This window comes from Amblyomma mixtum, chromosome 2 (genome assembly GCF_055824585.1).
Source record: "Amblyomma mixtum isolate Tamu chromosome 2, ASM5582458v1, whole genome shotgun sequence".
NCBI lineage: Eukaryota > Metazoa > Arthropoda > Arachnida > Ixodida > Ixodidae > Amblyomma > Amblyomma mixtum.
The window spans coordinates 15,725,474-15,744,431 of record NC_143013.1 but is presented as its reverse complement, the minus strand read 5'-3'; the positions used below and the strand labels follow the sequence as shown (position 1 = coordinate 15,744,431).

Genomic DNA, 18,958 nt, shown 5'->3' with positions numbered 1-18,958 from the left:
CTCCCTGCCGAGGGACTTATGTGGCGGTGTGGTGCCAGACGGCCGCACACTGCCTCCCACATCGCTGACAGGAACACCGTCAGCTGTCAGCTGAGCAGAAAGGTAGGCCTTTCGGTGTGAAGGCCGAGGAAGGAATGAGAGCAGCAGAACGAACAAAATTAGGAACGCCCAATGTGATACGTTTGGGCAGTGATAGAACGGAAGCTCATTTGGGACCGCTCTGGGATCTGCTGGGGATCGCCGCTCGAGACCAGTTCGGTAAATGCTGTGGAACCTGCTGCGGAACCCTCCTCATATTAAGGTATTAATGTGGTAGCGTTAGAAAGCTAATCGAAAAAAAAAATGCGTCGTTGGTCGCGATTCATAGGACCGGGAGCGACGTGATCCGACCGGAAGTTACAACTACACGTTTCAGTGCATCTTCATTGCGTCCGTGTCGCCACCTCCAGACATCTTCAGGGAAATGTAACACATGTAACAGGGAATGACACAAAATTCGATGTGAAGGCATCAACAGGTTCTAATGCCTTCGCGTTGCCAACACAATGTAATTAGGTGTCTCGGTGAATTTCTGTTGTTCTCGTGGGAACTGCTTTCTGTCTACAGTGAAAGCCTCATATGCGCTCTAAACGCCTGCGAGGTGTCGCGAACTTGAGCATTTGCCAACGCTCGTCTTTCGACCATGCAATCTCGTCTTCGGCCATCGATGCATTTCCCGCGAAAAGAACAATCACCTCCCCGAAAAACCGCGCCAATTCCGAGAAGACACCGACAAGCGCGTCCAGAGTTCGGCCTGTCTCGGCAAACGCCAAGTGGGATGCCCCCGTTATATGAGTACGCATTTGCTTGCCCCACAGTTGGGGGATTGGAGAGAAAGAAGACGCAGGCTTGCTTCATTAACGCGCAAGACGAGAGGAGCGGGTTCGGTGTACCCTAGAGCGCTCCGGCTCACAGGCGCAGCAAAAGCACGTGTTGCAGCACTGGTTAGCCTCGAAGACCAGGATGGAGACAGGGGGAACAGTAAAGACAGCCAGTAGCAGCAGCAACGCCTTTCGCACGCTGAACAAACAGTTCTCGGAACAATCAGGGTCTTCGTCAGCGCGTGCTGCTAACAAGGTCGCGCTCAGGTGACGACCCGTATGCCGCACGCGATGACAGGCGCCTGGGGGCAGAAGGAAAACGACTCCCCGTGGCTCCGCTTTACTCGAGAGAGGGGGGACTGCGGAGTACCGTGTTTGCTCGAATGTAAGCCCGGCGTCCATGTTCGGAACATACAGTCGGACGCGCGGATACAGTCACGGCGCGGCTCCAGACAGACCTCGGCGAAATACACGATTGCGGGCAGTATAGTGCTATAGCGCACTAAAAAAGAAGCCGTAGAACAGCTCACCTCGCTTAAACAGTTTTGAAACAGGCGCGCTGATAGATCGCATTTCACAATGCAGCAACAACGCTCGCATTCTCTCACAAACTAGAGTGCAGTCTTGACCGAGAAGCACTACATGCGAACGGAGCAGCCGCGACAGTCAAAAAGAGTCAGCCGCTTTGAAGGAGAGACGAAGCCTTCGATGGATTCTTTTGTGAAGCCTGAAATGTAGCTGCATATGCGCAGGCGCGTCTACAGATGCAATGTACAGGCATGTGGTGGGTTACGACAGCATGCTTCCGAGAACAAGCGGGTTGCAACCTGAAGCCTGTGGGGTTCCATTTATCCATTTACTTCCTCACGGCGCGGTTCTTGCCTCCACCAGCATAAAGACCTGTCACTCCTTTGTTCCGTTCCCGAGCTCACCTGACCTAGCACACCATAACCTAAATAAGCAAAGAAGGTGTCTGCTGACATTTAGATCGAATGTAACAGCGCGTTAGCGTCGGTGTTCGAGCACACCACGCAAAGAACAACGCGTGGACAAAAAGGCGAGCATAAAAGACGTGCAAATGTGACGCAAGGTATTCCTTGAACTGACAAAATGCGGACAAAATGAGTGTGCGGAGAACGAGAGGAGCGCACTTGAAAGGGTGACCTTATCGGGCAGGGCGAATTCATAGAAAAAAGCACGCGTTTTTTTCATTTGCGCGCGAATAAAGGGAGCAACGCGTGCTGCCAGATGCCTCACGTGTTGCTGCCCGCACGAAAGTGACGAAACACGCGCCTGAGCAGAGGAGGTTCTCGGAAACAGCTGCCGCGCAACGCCAGCGAGAAACATGCGGAGCAGCCTATCACTCGAAGAAAGGAAGAAAAAAAATCGATAAAAGAATCTTCAACGCTTTCGCTCAGCCGAAAAGAAAACCGTGCATGGAGACAGTGGCGGCGCCAATGGGTAAGAGGGCGGGGGGTGAGCGGCGCAAAAATTTGGCAGGCTGCACCGAAATGGCGGGTCGCACCAAAGCCGCACAGGAATTACGCCCGTCCAAACTTTAATCGTCACCCTCCCCACGCATTATGAACACATCGTTTCCGAAAGTAACTTCAGGAAAATTTGAAGGGTGTGCGCAGTAACGTAGGGTACTATGCAAGCAACAAATTTACTCGTGAACAAAGTAACGAGAGTGTTCATTGTGCACGCATGGTGTTCGTCTCAAACCGGCTTATTTTTCCAACTTGTTCCTAAGTCACTGGATAAAGATAGGTTATATGGAAATTAAACGCACAGTAACTGTCTCACTTCTCGGTGGACACGTCAACCGTGCCGTAAGGAAAGGGAGGAAGATGGGAATAAAAGAATACATAGATGCCGTAGTGTAGGGATTCGCAATAATTCGGAATAATAGGGCTTCAGAATTTCGACCACCTGAGCGATCATTAAGTGTGCCGATTACGCACAGCACACGGGGGCCTTTCGCGAACCGCGGCCGCCGCGGCCGGTTTCGAACCCGGGTACTATAACCACGGAGCCACCGGAGAGAGTAGTCACTCCTTGATTCCCACCTCGAACGCAACCCTCGAAGAAGCAGAAATCTGTGGCGCACTATGGCGACGGCGTCCGCGAAGTTGCATGCAATATATTCTTTTTGGAAGGAAAACAAAATGGTTATGGTTACGGGAGTTTAACGTCCCAAAGAGACTCAGGCTATGAGGGACGCGGTAGTGGACGGCTCCGGAAATTTCGACTCCCTGGGGTTCTTTAACGTGCACTGACATCGCACAGCACACGGGCCTCTAGAATTTCGCCTCCATCGAAATTCAGCCACCGCAACCGGGATCGAACCCGCGTCTTTCGGGTCAGCAGCCGAGCGCCGTAACCACTGAGCCACCGCGGCGGCGAAGGCAAACAAAACGCCATCTGTGCGCAGAGGTGGCAAATGATGAGTATGGGATTAAGAAAAGAGCGAAAGGCGCCGGTAACCGTTTCGCGTATTGAGGGAAGAAATGAGGTGGAAAGGGGGCATGCAGAAAGCAAGCCATAGCCCTAAATGCGTGCAAGTGGCTGTATACGACGGAAGAAAGTAACGTGCACGGACTTGTCGACTGGCACCAAGAGGCACCAGAACACGAGGGACTGCAAACAGGACTACCTGAAGGGTGCCCGTAGCAAGCACGCAGCCACTGCATGCAGCCTCGCGCTCCAACACAACGCCGCTCACTCTCTCTCCTCCGAGAAGAGGAATGCCAGAAAATCCGAGACATCGGCCAGACGTGACCGGCATTGTTTAACGTCAAGGGCGCACCAGACATGCGGTACTACTTTCGAGCACCTCCAATATGCCGGCGACGAACGATCGAGAAGCGGATTCCTCTCACTCCCCCTTCCAAGCACCCACCAAGCGGCACTGCATGAGGAGACCGCAGGAGAGAGGGCGGCATAGCCGAGGACGCGCAACAGGTACTGCGCCAGTGCATATGCGACTCTCGTATGCGGCGTACGCCGGCATTTCCTGTCGAACATTGCGAAGCGGGTGTTAATTTTCGCCTTCTGACGCGCGCGGATTCCCTGAATTTCCTCGCTTTATTGGTTTGGTTTGGTTTATGGGGTTTAACGTCCCAAAGCGACTAAGGCTATGAGAGACGCCGTAGTGGAGGGCTCCGGAAATTTCGACCGCCTGGGGTTCTTTAACGTGCACTGACATCGCGCAGTACACGGGCCTCTAGAATTTCTCCTCCAAAGAAATTCCAGCCGCCGCGGCAGGGATCGAACCCGCGTCTTTCGGGTCAGCAGCCGAGCACCATAACCGCTGAGCCACCGCGGCGGCTCCTCGCTTTATTGAATTTATCTATAGCGTGCTTCTCTAACTATACTTGGCCGTTTCCTTTCGCGTAATTTTTTTTCTGTCGCCCGTGACTGCCCAAGCTCCACTGGACCTTAGTTGATTGGTTTCGGTCTTCGATGGTACACTAGCAACACGTATAGCGGAGATTATAAAACAACCGGCCATTAATGTGCGCCCGTTCCTCTTAGAGCTCACGCAGATAGTTACTTTGATTACTTTTGTATTTTGTAAATAGTGTACAAAGCTCTCCCCTGTCCTTTCTTGCTGTCGCTCCCCTCTATACTTCTCCTCACTATCCTCTCCCTTTCCCTTTCATTTCCGCCGGCTGCAGCTCGGGTGCTTAAGATATTAGATAGCAATTGCCGCGGCCGGCAACACTCTTTTGCTTCAGTTTTTTATTTATTTATTTTTTTTAAATAAACCACTACCACCACCATTAGCTTTGGCAATGCAAGCCACGCTAAGAAAACCGAAAGGTACTGCGAGTGCGCGTTCATTCATTTGCTTCTCCGTCATCCTGGAAAGCGTCACAATCTCGAAGTTTCTCAGAAAAAAAAAGATATATATATATATATATATATATATATATATATATATATATATATATATATATATATATATATCGCCCAGTCCACAATAGAAGGAAGAAGGGCTAATCGTGAGTCGACTGGAGGCGCTCCAACAGTTATCTACTGTCGGCAACGTTTATCGCTGGCTCATGGCCATAGTTATATCACTGACCCCTCTCTCACTCTGATAACCCAGAATTTTCTTCCTTATCTGACATGCACCACACACTACCGGCCAACAGCGTCAGCTCCACGGAGAGGGTGCTGGCACCGTAAGGGATCGCGCAAGCACTGGGATCAGGAGGCAAACGGTTCAAGAGTGAATGGAGGGTGATAGGGACAGCAATAAAGTGAGTGAGTGAGAGTGATAGGGACAGCAATAAAGTGAGCGAGTGAAAGTGATAGGGACAGCAATAAAGTGAGCGAGTGATTGATTGATTGATTGATTGATTGATTGATTGATTGATTGATTGATTGATTGATTGATTGATTGATTGATAGGGACAGCAATAAAGTGAGTGAGTGAGTGAGTGAGTGAGTGAGTGAGTGAGTGAGTGATAGGGACAGCAATAAAGTGAGTGAGTGAGTGAGTGAGTGAGTGAGTGAGTGAGTGAGTGAGTGAGTGAGTGAGTGAGTGAGTGAGTGAGTGATAGGGACAGCAATAAAGTGAGTGAGTGAGTGAGTGAGTGAGTGAGTGAGTGAGTGAGTGAGTGATAGGGACAGCAATAAAGTGAGTGAGTGAGTGAGTGAGTGAGTGAGTGAGTGAGTGAGTGAGTGAGTGAGTGAGTGATAGGGACAGCAATAAAGTGAGTGAGTGAATGAGTGAGTGAGTGAGTGAGTGAGAGTGATAGGGACAGCAAAAAATACGAGGAACTTTAGCGACTAAAGTGGTGAAAGGCGAAAGCCTGAGAGCTGCATTCTGCTACGCGATTGTTCACTGCACATTTTGTTGGTGCATTAATCAACTGCCAATTAATGACGCTTAAGCTTCGCCTTTAGGAGTGGAACGCGACAGCGTGTTGTAGCGCTGCTACGGAGTCCATGGAACGCCGCCACCCGTTCGGCGCGATGCGTTGCCCTTTGAACGCAACGCTTTTTGAGGAAAGGAAATGGGACTGTAATTCTCTGTCATCTCGGTGGACACCTGAGCCGCACCGTACAGGAAGGGAGGAAGTGTGAGTGAAAGAAGAGGGGCCGCAATGAAGAAAATGAAAATTGCATTTGAGGAAACGAAATTACGCATTAACTGTCTCACATATCTCAGTAGACACTAGTTGAAAATTGTATTTGAGGAAAGGAAGTTGCGCAGTAACTGTCTCACATATTTCGGTGGACACCCGTCAAAATTCGCGCGCGGTGACGTCATGACAATTTGGACCAATCTGAAACGCAGACAAATACGCCTTGCTCGTTGGTAAATTGGTTTTTGAGGAAAGGAAATGTATCTGTCTCGTATCTCGGTGGACACCTAAACCTCGCCGTAACGGGAAGGGAGGAAGATGGGAGTGACCGAAGACACCGTATTCACTAGACGCACCTTTGTTCATTCCAAACCATCGAGCTGGCATGGCGGAGTGGTAGCGTGCTCGACTCGCACTCCGGAGACCGGGGTTCGATTCCCAAGCTCGGCCAATTTCTTACTCGGTTTTATTTATCTGGTCTGACTAGAAAGGTTAATTCGACTAATTGGTTGAGTAAGCAATTAACTAAACTCAGTCAAACTTTCTTGGAGCATCACAATACGATCCCTTTAATTGGTTGCTTAGTTAGTAGCCAAAGTACAATTGGCCCCTTTTGAAATTCGCGCACTGTGACGTCACGACCGTTTCGACCAATTGAAAAGCGTGACATTTCTGTCGACAACTGCTGGTTACAACGATGAGGCATTAAAGGCTTCCGCCTTAATAAAGTGAGTGAGTGAGAGTGATACGGACAGCAATAAAATGAGCGAGTGAGTGAGCGAGCAGGCGAACGGTCTCCAGGTCATCCGGACAAACATGGTTTATTTTACTACCAGTGCCGGGTTGTGCCCGAAGGAAATTCTGCAGGAGTCGCGACAATACGCGCAGACGATCATGCCTTACGACAGCAGCGCGGCTCCATGACAGCTCGATTCAAACCTGGCCAATTTCGGAACACAAGCACACCATACCCGCAGAACCGAACCTTTCACTGCTGTGTGTGTGTGCGCGCAGATCTAATCCGCCAGCATTCGGCCCTTCTGCTTTCTATGGCCCAGCCCGAAGTAGTCACTGCGGATATAATACTCAACCGCACAACGCTCACTGTGCTACTCGTGCGCACGCAATACGCCTATTTTTCCCTCATTACGGCTTCGGAGCAAACTCCCTCCGAGGACTAAGACCAGCGCCCACTGTCAGACCACGCGGAGGCTATAATCTGCCCCATGTACCAGCCTTCTCGACCAATCATAAAGACGAAGGCTGCCAACCCCATGTAAATGACGTTTCGTTGATTCTAACAATATCAATGAGTGAAATAGGGTGATCTGCCGCTTCAACACACGCAACGCTTCATCCCTGACTCTCCAAGCACGGCCCCGAAAAAGATACGGGTGCGGTCAACGCGTCTCATCGGAAGGGGAGAGGGGGATCGTATACGAAAGTAGGTGCCCGCAACCAGCACATATATAAGAATACATGACGGATACGGTCACAACCCCACAGCCCGCACCGCGCGTCCGGGCACACAGTACACACACAAACTTAAGCGCTGCTCGCGCTTGTGACGTAAGCGCGCGCAATTCGGGTCATCGGAGCTCGCAAATCCCCGGCGTCGCGCCGACAAGGCCTCGGCGCGCGTCGGCGCGATTGGAAGGCGGCCTAGATTCAGAGCGGGCTGGACTGCCGACTCCCCCCCCCCCACTTCCCGCAGCAAACACACCGCTACCGTGCCGGACAGGGCGCCGCCGTTTTTCGCCGTAATACAGACTCCACACTCGGCAACACAGCCATACGCGCACTCCTCCGTCTCCCTCTCTCACCTAATCAGCGATCGCGCCTTTTCTCTGTCTTTTTATCCTCGGTAGACGCTTGCGCCTGCATGCCGCCGCCATGGCCGCCACCGGTCTTCTTTTTATCGGCGCTCTTATCGTCTTCTTTTTCACCGACGTCCGTAAGCCTCCTTCACTTCTTTTTTATTACTATTATTTCTCTCCGTCATTCCGGCGCGGAGAAAAGAGAACGGCACTGCTGCAGCAGTCCTCCCCTGCTCTACACGGCCGCGACAGCTCTCCCCCGTTCGAGAGCGAAATCGCGCCATTTCCTTCTCTCCAGCTTAGCCCCACGTGGAAACGGTACGGGTCTCCGGCGGCGCTGCTTCTACAAGAGATGCGACATGCGCCGGAGATACCTTGCAGGAAATAAAATAATAGTAATTCCAGGATCCGCGAGAATAGCTCTAGTAACTAGTAGTGCGGCATTTTTTTTTTTTACTTCGGAAGATGGTATGTGCCGCATGGAGGCATCAACAATCGCGTCTTGGCGACTCCAACCCTGTCGCGTATGCGCGCCAACTTAGCAGAAGGTTTTGTCTTGTGGCGGTTTCTTGACATTCATCGCTTAATTCCGCTCTTTGTTGCGACCACTATGCAAGGGCGCCATTCATTTCCTCACATAAAACAGAATTAACATTGATTAGCCCTGTCATAAGGCTACGTCGAACGGGGACAGTTATCAGAGCGAGGCGCGAGCAGTTCGATGTGACCAGGCTCTCTCCATCCTCCTCCCTCTTCCTTCACCCTCATCTGGTGTAACATGCCAGGTTAACCACGAGGCACACTTCTCCTGTAGTCATTAAAATTCCCCCCCCCCCCCCCCCCCCCCCCCCTCGAAAAGAACGAAGCAAGCGGCCGAAGCCCAACAAGAAAGCTTAATGAAAGAAAAAGTAACTGCATAACTTCACTTCCCAGAGCTACAATTAAAGCCTCCGCTTTTCGCCAGCGGCAAGCGATAACAGGAAAAAATAATCACACATATATGCTGGGGACACGGCATCGCCGGTATACTGGCTCACGCCACACAAGAGCACCATCGCGTAAATTCACACGGCAATAAAAGACAACCGAAGTTTTTTGCAGACCTATACGCACATCATGCAAGCAAAGTGAACGTAAGTAGCGCAGTGCACACGAAGGCGACGTATGAGCGAAAGAAAGAAAGAAAGAGAAAAAGAAAAGGAAAGAAAAAGAAAGAAGGAAAGAAAGAAAGAGAAAGATCCCCAACGCACAAATTTGCTTGGCTGCGAGGGGAAGCGATTGAGAAGCTTTCCCTGCCCGAGGCGCATTCTTGACCGTCCATGAGGTGCGCTTCATTTTCTGGTGCTCTGAATTCGTACACGTTTCCCAAGCCCTTTTCGTTGACAGCTCCCCGATGAGGGAACACAGGGCGCGCGCCCGTCATATTTGCTTCGCTCGGAATATAAACGATCGAGGACTTAAGAGCAGCACACGCACACACGTACAAACGCGAAATCACTCATCACTGGTCGTTTCCACACCCGGGCAATTCGCACCTCTAGAGAATGAGAGTTAGGCACGGAATGCGCGCCAGAGCATGTATAACGTCCCATACGTGTCGCAGGTCGACATTCATCTGAGCGAGAGGAGTACAAAAAGGCGTGACGCTTACCGCTAGTTTCGGTGTTGCAGGCCGGCTGCCGCTCGGTTCACGTCAGGTCGCTCCTGCAGAAAGACAGGGCACGCACGTTGAACAAAGACGTCCTCGCTCGCACAAGCACGGCAACCGCGACGCTCGGCTTACGGGTGCACAACACCAGCATCGGCACTTCTGGATACCACCGACAAACGATGGCGATTCGACCAATCGCGCGCACACACAAAAGGCACAAATGGAAAGTCAGGAAAAAAAGCGCTGCCTGCCCCGCAATGGAAAAGGCGCGCCACACACGTCCGCCGCAGTTGCGACATGTGACAAGCACCAGACACAGAGAGAGAGAGAAAAAGAGAGGGGGGGGGGGGGCAATTTCAAGAGCAAATCGATAACAGTTGGCCGGTAAGTTCAGTGCAGCGGCAATGAAGCGGAGACCGACATAGTGGGTTGTTGCTTTGGCGAGAGAAGTACAGGTCAGTTGCCCGACCGGTCTTATAGAAGCGTACGTTCGCCAGCAGACTTAACGAAAACGCGCGAAGCTGTTAAGGTTAGGGCCTGTCATCGCACATGGCGCAAGAAACATGAGGTTTGGAAAAACAGACAAAAAAAAAAACTCGTGTTAGGAGCAGCACATGAGTTCTCTCCAGCTCTCGCCGAACCAGTACGCGTCATAGCGCCGACACCTCCAGTGAACTTATTAAGGCGGAAACTTGGGCTAGTAGGAAAGCATTTGCAATCATGTTTGCTACCGCTTAGTGAATACACGGGTCAAGAACACAAATATACAGGACAGACGCTCCAGTGAAACACCGCGCAAGTGCATTGCGAGATGAAAAACACAGAAATGCACAGCGCAAAAGGCTGACGAGCTCGAGGGAGGAGGGTATACATGATACGCTGACTTTGAGAACACGATCATAGCAAGAGAATCAAAAGAACAACAAAACAATAGGAGTGAAGGACGGACGCTCACGCCGCGAACAGTGAAGAGTGGCGAAGAGCACCGCGCCTGGCGCCCAACAAAGGGCTGGGAAGGCGAGGCTCCATTTCCTCGAAGAATGGATCTTTCCCAACTCGCTTATCGCCCCGCCTCTCTACAGCGACCACCGAATTCGACCGAGATACGGCAGCAAGATTCTTAGCGTTTTACTTTTCTCCGTCGCTAACAGTTTGTCTGCTCGCTGAAAGATGTTGCATACCGCATTCCGTGCGTGCGGCCACCGTTGGGTAAGTATACGGCCCAGCGATCTTGCGGACGAGTAATCGAACGAAAGTGAGCGTCCTTATAACGGCGCTAGCTGAGATTACGAAACCCGACAAAATAAACGCACCGGTGGCGGTGCAGTGGAGTATGAATTACGGTGTAGTTGGCGCTACAGTTACACTCGCCGCGGTCGCCAGGTGTTGCTACGGCGTTCGGCTTCCGAGTACGAGGTCGCGGGTTCCAATCCCGGTCGCGGTGAGCGCATTTCGGTGGAGATAAAATGCGAAAATCGCAGTCCGGGTGTGATGTCAGTGTTCGTTCATGAAGTCCACGTGGTCGAAATAAGCCTGCCACCGCGGCATCCCTTGCAGCCCGCGGGGAGCTTCGGGACGTTGGAACCCATGTATAGCGCAAACCCCAGCTTGTTTTTTCTCTCTTTTATTTTCATTTTTTGCTGAGATGTCTCAACGGCATGGCAGGAAGTGACCGCAGATACGGACCACAAGAGTGAAATGACTAAGAGCAGACTAACTGAAGTAACTAAGAGAAAGGGGCGGTGTGCATTCGGAAGGCACCCTCAGATCATGAATGGCAGTTTACCGGTATACAACAGGCTGAAAGTATATGACAGCTGCCTCTCTTACCCGTTCTTACCAGTATCAGGCAGAAACGCAGAAGCCAACGAAAAGGGTTGAACTCAAAATGAGGACAACGCAGTGAGCTATGGAAAGGGAGGAGGAGAGTGGGTCAGGGAACGAACGCGAATGACATCCTAGTCGAAATCAAGAAGGAATGGACATGTACGGGCACGGCACGCAGTGCGAATGCAAAATAACTTAAGGGTAGCTGATTGGATTCCAACAGAAGCGATGCTCAGCACGGGGCGTACGTCAGTCAGGTGGGCGGGTAAGAATAGGTAATTTGCGGCGATACGGAGGAGCAGCTGGCACAAGACAGGGTTAATTTGAGATAAATGGGACTGGACTTTGTCCGGTAGTGGGCGTAGTTAGGCTGATGATGATTTTTCAGAGTTGTTTGTGCGCTGTTTGTTCCGTCATGAAACCACGCCCATCCCTCCCCTTCCTTCGCCTCAGCCAATCGCGCTGACCATTGCGTTCGGGTGAATGCCCGCCGGTCAAGCTCTGTGCCTGTGAGAACATTCCCTCTCTCGCTAGCTGGTCGTTAAAGGATCGTCAATAATTGCAAACGACACCACAGCAACGGAAACGGCGGCAGTTATGCACACCCAAAAGGCTCTTACACCTACAGGAAACCGTTTCATACGCCGCACCTGTATCCGAAGGGGTTCGTGGAAGGCTCTGTTATGAAACGGATTGGACTGGAGAATCTTTCAACCTTTCTGAGCCCGGAATTCAGCGCGGCAGCGCTGACGGCTTAGCCGGTTCCAGAATAATTTTTTTTTGTTTAATTTCGTGGCTAAACGCTCTATGGCGCCACCTTGCTGTAAAGCTGTGCGCTAAACAGACGTTCAAAGGAACAAAGTAGAGACGACAGGACAAAAGCGCAGTCTGAAGTATTACCTCAGCTGTACAAGTCGCCATATAGTGCATATAATTGCGGGTCTATTTGGGCCCGCACAGTTTAAGCGTGCAATGAGATTAAAACACACAGACGTCCCCGCTTTTCACCTTCCTCGTGAGGTATATGTCCAGGTAAGTAAGCGCCCATTTCAAGCCTGGAATGCTTGTAGAATGAAAAATTCTATACACGCAGATTGAAGTTTCCGTCTCATTTCTCACCTCCCTGTCCATGCGCCTTGACGTAAGACGTGAAAGTGCCGCATTTTAAGCGATAACCGCACATTCTCCGCTTCACGGCACCGAGACGGTTAGGTTGTAAAACATTTTATTCGCCGGGAAGAGCTTGGCAAGAGGCCGCGTTAAGTGGTCGAGAGTACATAACCCTCGACGACTTTGTCAGCCCACTCCTCCGCCAAAACTTGCGTTCTGGGGTCAGAGCTAGCCAGCACGGTCTCCCACCGCTCGAGAGAAGGAGCTGTAACTAGATCACCCGGAGGTGGCTCTATTTTGCAGTCCCACAGGATGTGATCGTAGGTAGCACGTTGGCCACAGTGTTTGCAGTTTGGGTTGTAAAGATCTGGATAAATGTGCGCGAGGAGTGATGGGGTGCGTATCGATCTCGTCTGTAGACGACGCCACGTAACCTCTTGTTCTTTAGTAAGTCTTTTGTCTGGAGGGGGGAAAATTCTCCTCTCTAGTTTAAAATGATTGGTGAGATCATGATATGTGATCATTGAGTCCTTCGTGAAATTCAGGGAGCCAGACTCATCCACTGCCCGGTCGACAAAACCTCGGGCTTTATTGTGGGCTGCCTCGTTCCCCGGATTCCCCGAATGGGCTGGGACCCATATCAATTCGGAATAATTTTGTGAGAATTTGGTTGCGTAAGGATTCTAAGGGAGGTGTTTGTAATTCGCCCTTTAGCGAAATTATTGATACCCATTTTGGAATCGCTGAGGATGATGCTCCCTTGGGTATGTGCTAGGGCGAGGGCTATAGCCGCCTCTTCTGCCGTTTCAGAGGATTTCGTTTTGATTGTCGCCGAGACGATGTGGTCACCATTCTCGTTCACAACCACAATTGCAAAGGCATTGGTATTTTTGTATTCTGCCGCATCTACATAAAGTGTTGCAGCGCACTGTCTGTATTTCTTATGTAAGGCTTTGGCTCGTGCTTGTCTTCTACCCTCATGGTGTAAGGGGTGCATGTTTTTGGGGAGTGGTTTGATTAGTAGGGCCGTCCTATAGTCGCGGGGTAAGTCTACTTTAGCATCGTTATTCGTAGGTTGAAAGTTAATTCCGAGCCTGGTAAGAATACTCCTGCCAGTTCTGGAATTGGCTAATCGCGCTGTTTGAGCCATTAAATGGGCTTCTTTCAGTTCATTGTAGGTGTTATGTATTCCTAACCTCATAAGCCTTTCGGTTGAGGCATTTAGTGGGAGTCCTAACGCAGCCTTATAGGCCTGCCGTATCATGCTATCCAATTTGTCCTTTTCTGCTTTCGAAAATTTGAGATAAGGGGTGGCATAGAGTATCCTGCTTAGCGCAAAGGCCTGCACTAGGCGGCATAAATCTCTTTCCCTCACCCCTTGTCTGCGGTTAGCTATGCGGCGGATTAATCGCGCCGTCGCTTCTACCGTGCGTTTTAGCTTAGTGAGTGTGTCAGTATTCTTTCCATTTGTTTGTAAATACAGCCCCAGTATTCTCATGGTCTGTACCTCTTTGACAGATCATCCATTAACATAGACGTTTATTTGCGGGGGGGGATGTCGTGGTACGCCTACCTCTTTGTTTACGACGGATCACGAAGAGTTCAGATTTTTGCTCAGAACAAGTGAGGCCGGATTCCCATGCGCATGCCTCAATGATGTCCACTGCTGCTTGGAGTGTGTCTTCTATGTAGCCTTCGCATCCTTTGGTTACCCTGCATAGAACGTGTGATGTAGGTCTGGTATTTGTGCCAGTTTGGGGGGAATTTTGATGAGGGAGAGGTTAAAAAGGAAAGGGGACAGGACGGAGCCCTGTGGCGTTCCTTTACTTCCTAGTGTGATTGGGGCAGACTCTATTGTTCCGACCGCTATCACTGCTGTTCTGTTAGTGAGGAAGGATCGGATGTAGTTGTACGTCCTTTCTCCGGGGTTGATTTCTGACAAGTTTGTCAAAATGGCTTTGTGGGTGACGTTGTCGAAAGCTTTAACAAGGTCTAAACCCAATATTGCTTTCGTTCCTGTTCCTTCGTCAGCTTCAATTATGTCCTTGTTAAGCTGCAAGAGTATGTCCTGGGTAGATAGTTGGGCCCTGAATCCTAACATTGTTTCAGGTAGGAGGTTCATGTCCTCCGCATAGTTTTGGAGCCTATTGAGGATGACATGCTCCATGAGTTTGCCTAGGCATGATGTTAATGAAATTGGGCGTAGATTCTCAGTGCTGAGTTTCTTACCCGCTTTAGGAATAAAAGTGATTTTCGCGTGTTTCCACTCTGGTGGTATGTTGCCTGCATGCCAGTATTTGTTCATAAGGTCTGTAACCGCCGCGATCGACGTTGCGTCTAAGTTCCTGAGAGTCTTATTTGTTACTTTGTCTGGTCCTGCCGCAGATGTTGTCCGCAGTTTTCCAATTGCGTACCAGACCTCTGCGTCTGTGATGTCTGCGTCTAAATTTGGATTAGGAGTCCCCCGGTAGTTTGGTTGTGTGGTACCATCATCCGTGTTTAGATAACGTTCTGCTAGCTCTTTGATTAGGTCTTCAGTTGTACCCTCATATTTATGTATGAGTCTGTACAGTTGACTTTGTTGCACGGGACGTGTTTGTTCTGGGTCGAGCAGGTGTCTTAGAAGATGCCATGTCTTCTTATTTCCGAGCTGTCCATTGACGCTTTCACATATTTGGTTCCATTGTTGTGTTTGGAGAGTAAGTGTATGTTCCTCAATTCGCCTCTCGATTTCAGCGATCTTTTTGCGTAGTCGCTTGTTGTGTTTTTGCTTCTTCCAGCGTTTTTGGGGGCCTTTTTGTGCCTGCCGCAGGTGTAACAGCTTTGAGTCTGCAATCTGCTCCTCCTTCTCAACTGGCACCACAACGCTAGTGGAGCTGACATCCTCATTCAGGGAGATAACCCAGTCGCTAAGGTTAGAGATCTCCTTTGGAGCTGTTTTGTCGCGAAGTTGCCTGAACTTGTCCCAATCCGTGGTTCGTATTTCTTTTGCTTTGTTTTTAAGTTTTGTCGTGGGGAAGGTGATGCTAAGGATGAAGTGATCACTACCAAGGTTTTGCCCGGTGTTGACCCACTTTGCGTCCTTGACGTTTTTAGAGAGGGATAAGTCTGGAGATGTGTCTACACATACACTGTTACCCATGCGTGTGTGGTCGCTCGGGTTGTTTAGCGTTGTGAGCCCTAGTGACTATGATTTGCCAGAGCAGGTTCCCTTTCGGAGTTGCTTTGGTATATCCCCATGCTGGGTGTTGAGCGTTGAAGTCTCCCACAATTATTAGTTGAGCCCCAGCAGCCAGCTTTACTGTGTTTATCAACAAGTGTGGGAGTCCATTGCCTTTGTTTCTGGGCGGGTTGTATACATTAAGGATGAAGAGATTTGAGTCTCCTTTTTGCCTTGGTACTATTTCAAGTAGGGTGTAATCTTCTTCCGAATCATTTATAAAATGTTGAATTGCGGTGATATTTCTATGCACCAGAGTGGCTGTGAAGGAGCCGGATGCGTTACTAGTATCATAATGAGGTGGCAGATATGCTTTATAGCCTGGCAGTGTAGCCCTGCCGCTAGCTTCTTGCAATGCAATCACGTCTGGGGTTGGAACAGACGGTGCTTGTTGGATGTGGAGCTGCAAGTGGGCCCGCTTGCGGCGGAAGCCTCTGCAGTTCCATTGCCAAATTTCAAATTTTTGGCGTGGTGAAATGTTGGGTTATAGATGGTTGTGGCGTCGTGGACAGATCCAAGATGGGGGGTAGGCGGGCCTCAATAGTTGTAAGCCTATCCATTATTTGCTGCATGCAGGTGGCTATTTGGAATACCTGTCCCTCTAGTGTTGCAAAGCGAATATCTATCTCTGCAAATTTGGTAGTAACGAGGCCTCGGAAGGTTGCTTGTTCTGTTGATATAGCGCTAGTTCTCTCTGACAGAGTATTGATGTTTGCCCTGAGTTTGGTAGGCGCTTTCGACGGCTGCGGGGTGTCGGCTTCCGAAGCCTCGGCCTTTCTTTTGGATTCCTCGCCTTCTTTTGTAGGAAGCGGTCTTTTAGTGGCTATTCTGGCGTCTGGGTCCGTCGCGTTATGGGCCGAAGACTGGGACGCGGTGGAGGGAGTGTGGCAAATAGCGTCTGTTTCCATCGCATTATTGGTCGAAGCCTGGGACGCGGTGGGTGGCATTCTAGCCGCAGTGGCATTCTGTACCTGATGCGCTTGTAACAGGCGTTTAATGTCAGCCAACTCTTTTTTAAGGCTGGCAATTTCTCTGTCTCGGGATTGTAGTTGGATCTGAAACTCCTTCTCTCGAGCGTCAATAGATTGGGAGGCCTCTGCTGGCCAGCTCACCTTTTTATTGGAGCGGCTACCGCTGCGTCCGCGGCTCGAGCTTCTCTTGTCGTTCCCTGCAGGGTTCCCCAGGGGCGGGAAGGAGCTGGAGTTGTTCCGGCTGTGGCTTCCTCCTTTTCCGGTAGCACCGTGTTCCTTCTTCCTGGGCCTAGACTGGTGTCCGTGTAGTGATGAGTCGTTGTCCCCTTGCTTGGGTGCCTGGTTGCCATGGGGCGTTCCTTGTTTGTTCTTGTTGATCAGCCGGAATTTGCAGTTCCGGCTGCCTGTGTTGTGGCCCCCGTTGCAGACGATGCAGACGGGTTGGCAGGTTGGCTGTTCTCCCTCAGGTGGAGGCGAGTGATTTTCTTCGCAGCGGCGGCAAAGGTTCGTTGTAGGTTTGTAGCAGACATCGGCCCGGTGTCCTACCCTCCTGCAGTTGTAGCATACTTCATGTTGCTTCCTGAAGGGGTGGACCCGAAAGACGCCGCACTGATAGATTACTTGGCTGGGTAGCTTCTTTCCAAAAAAGGTGATTTGTATTGTTCTGGATTGCCCGATCCTTCGGGCATCCACAACTTCTATTCCTTCGTTTCTATTTCCGAAGCCTTGGCGAACCGCTTCGGGCGAGTCTCCCGCGTAGGCGTTGTAAATGACCCCTTTTACCGAGTCTTCGGGCGCCGCCACGTACGACGTTACGTTGTAGGTTTGACCTTGGAGGTTCAGTTTTTCAATCTTGGCGTATGCAGTCGCCCGTTGACGATCGGGCGTGCATAGCGTGAAGGTGTTGTTGGCCGTATTGACTCTGATAATGTCTTCATTCTTCACCGTATCATACGGCAGCCTGGCCACCTCGCAGGCGCAGAAGAGTAGTAGTCCGGGCGCAAAGTCCCTCAGATTCCAACCTTGTGGTCGGCAGACGATTTTGTAGTCATCGGTCGGTAAGCGCGGGAGAAGGGCTTTCTTGCTGAGTGCAAGTAGCTTTTTCCCGTTCTTTCGCGATGGAAAATTGGAATTAGACTTGCCTTGGCCGTGCCCCTGCGCAGGCTCGTCGTCGGTTGATGCGGGCCCTTTATTCTTCAGGCCTCGTTGTCGGTCGCGGTACCGAAGAATGGTTTCCCATTTTCCGTCCTCGAGCTCCGACGCTGAAATTTTCTCGCCTTCCACGGCGTACTCCATCTGTGCGGGTCCCTGGGCGCTCAGTTCCCGGCGGAGAGGTGGCGAGCTAGGTCGAGCTCGATGGCTAGGCCGGCAGTCAGCCGGCAATATGCCTAGGTGTCCGTAGATTGGCAAAATCCGGCTTCAGCAGGCACTGGACAATGGCCCGGATGTCGTCCAAAATATTCGAGCCCGAAGGCTGACTCTTTCTGCCGAAAAGTGGCTTCGAGGCGGGAGCCCATGCGAGACACGTCAGCATGCGAGACGGTTAGGTCTCAGACCCACATAATTCACATGATCGAAGCCCGCCTCTATCCCATCCCCCGAGGCCAGGTGAATGCTGCGATTCTCCATCCTCATTGGTTGGAAGGCGGGCACATGACGCCGGAATCGTTACGTCACCGTAGTTTCGGTTTCGAGAGACTAATCGCTCGGCAGACATGCTATTACGAAAACAAATAGACGTTGCCGTATAACCCCCGAAAAACAGACGCACATGTCTGCTACATGTATAAAAAGCAACATAGGATCAGTTCGTAAATAACTGCGACACCTCAGACGTCTCTTAGTGATTGGCCAACTCGTGGACGCAGCCAGTCAAGAGGCGTCCTGCCGTTCGCAGACGCACGAGCAGCTTTATATAGCGTCTGGCCTAGAATCTCGAATGTTCCTCATATAAGAGGTACAGCCCGTCGCGCTTTCGAAAGCTGGCCCGGAAGCTTCCCTATATTGCCCCGCAGAACATTGCAGCAGCAATGTCGCCATGCGTCGCAAAACGCGAAAAAAAGAAGAAGAAACTAGAGCATGACAGGGGAGAGACAGTCCTCTGTGTGCTTAGCCGCGCGGCCATTAAAATAAAAACGAAAAAGAAAATTCGACTCCTTATAATGAAACGCCCACGCTTAGGCCATCGAGTGACAACGTGACGCAGCGCAGCATTCGCAACGATATAGCAGCACAGCTGGCTCGCGTGCGAGGGACATATCGCGTGTTGGGCAACGCGCAACGAGTACGCATTTGTCCTTGCAGGCGAACAACTCAGAAGCGGGCGCGTAAAGGCAGTGATGGGAATGGCCAAAACCATTTTGTAGCAGGCCTTGTAGCAGGAAAATATTCGCTTTGTAGCAA

General features: G+C 50.8%; 1 protein-coding gene across 6 annotated transcripts in view; it reads right to left on the bottom strand.

Annotated features, from left to right (window-relative positions):
• The window catches only part of LOC149358518 (solute carrier organic anion transporter family member 74D-like), a 199,173-nt gene that overhangs the window by 33,881 nt on the left and 146,334 nt on the right, over positions 1-18,958 (bottom strand). For 5 of the 6 annotated variants that reach the window (XM_089570618.1, XM_089570623.1, XM_089570619.1 and 2 more), the window contains one exon: positions 9,428-9,480. The exons of the other annotated variant lie outside the window; for it this stretch is intronic. The gene's annotated coding sequence lies outside the window, so the exon portion shown is untranslated. The remainder of the gene's footprint in view (positions 1-9,427; positions 9,481-18,958) is intronic. 6 annotated transcript variants of the gene reach the window in all.